This window comes from Apteryx rowi, unplaced genomic scaffold (genome assembly GCF_003343035.1).
Source record: "Apteryx rowi isolate R43461 unplaced genomic scaffold, aptRow1 scaffold_2569, whole genome shotgun sequence".
Classification (NCBI taxonomy): domain Eukaryota; kingdom Metazoa; phylum Chordata; class Aves; order Apterygiformes; family Apterygidae; genus Apteryx; species Apteryx rowi.
The window spans coordinates 3,033-4,308 of record NW_020448940.1 but is presented as its reverse complement, the minus strand read 5'-3'; the positions used below and the strand labels follow the sequence as shown (position 1 = coordinate 4,308).

The 1,276-nt window shown below is 50.8% G+C and overlaps 1 pseudogene; it reads left to right on the top strand.

The window, feature by feature from the left end:
* Positions 1–146: 146 nt before the first annotated feature.
* LOC112966796 lies at positions 147–1,084 on the top strand (annotated as a pseudogene).
* Positions 1,085–1,276: the final 192 nt, after the last annotated feature.

Sequence of the window (1,276 nt, the reverse complement as noted above, 5' to 3'; positions counted from 1 at the left end):
AGGGAGCTGAAGGAAGGTCGTCCCAGTAAGGAGAGAGGAAGTGTGGGGATTTGCTGTGAGAAAAGGTGTGGGTTTTGTTCAAAAAAGCCTGACCAAACATGTCAATGTATTTTCCTCCTTGGACAGTTCCCTGTGCCCAGAGGCAGCAAATGTCCAACAGCAGCTCCCTCAATGAGTTCCTGCTCATGGGGTTTGCGGATACACGGGAGCTGCAGCTCTTGCACTTCTCACTATTCCTGGGCATCTACCTGGCTGCCCTCCTGGGCAATGGCCTCATCATCACAGCCATAGCCTGCGACCACCACCTCCACACCCCCATGTACTTCTTCCTCCTCAACCTCTCCATCCTTGACCTGGGCTCCATCTCCACCACTGTCCCCAAATCCATGGACAATTCCCTGTGGGACACCAAGGCCATTTCCTACTCGGGATGTGCTGCTCAGGTCTTCTTCTTTGTCTTCTTTATGTCAGCAGAGTATTCTCTTCTTACAGTCATGCCTATGACCGCTTTGTTGCTATCTGCAGACCCCTGCACTATGGGACCCTCATGGACAGCAGAGCTTGTGTCAAAATGGCAGCAGCTGCCTGGGGCAGTGGTTTTCTCTATGCTGTCCTGCACACTGCTAATACATTTTTAATACCACTCTGCCAAGGCAACGCAGTGGAGCATTTCTTCTGTGAAGTTCCCCAGATACTCAAGCTCTCCTGCTCAGATGCCTACCTCAGGGAAGTTGGGGTTCTTGCATTTGGTGTCTGTTTAATGTTTGGGTGTTTCATTTTCATTGTTTTGTCCTATGTGCAGATCTTCGCTGTCGTGCTAAGGATCCCCTCTGAGCAGGGCCAGCACAAAGGCTTGTCTATGTGCCTCCCTCACCTGGTTGTGGTCTCCCTGTTTCTCAGCACTTCAATGTTTGCCCACCTGAAGCCCCCCTCCATCTCCTCCCCAGCTCTGGATCTGGTGGTGGGTGTGCTGTACACAGTGGTGCCACCAACAGTGAACCCTCTCATCTACAGCATGCAGAACAAGGAGCTCAAGGATGCCCTGAAGAAACTGATTCGAGTGGTACTAGCTCAGCAGCAGTAATCTGCCCATCTGTTCTCACTAGTGATATCTAATTTATCTCAGGCAACTCTTGTGCTTTGGGTATTCTCACTTATTCATCCCACTTCTCCAGAGGCATGAACTCAGTGTGTGTGACCCAGAGGCCTTCTGTGAATGTGTCTATCACTGTGTCAGAGGTGGCCTGTCTCTAATAAAAGGGGATTTCCTCAGTGC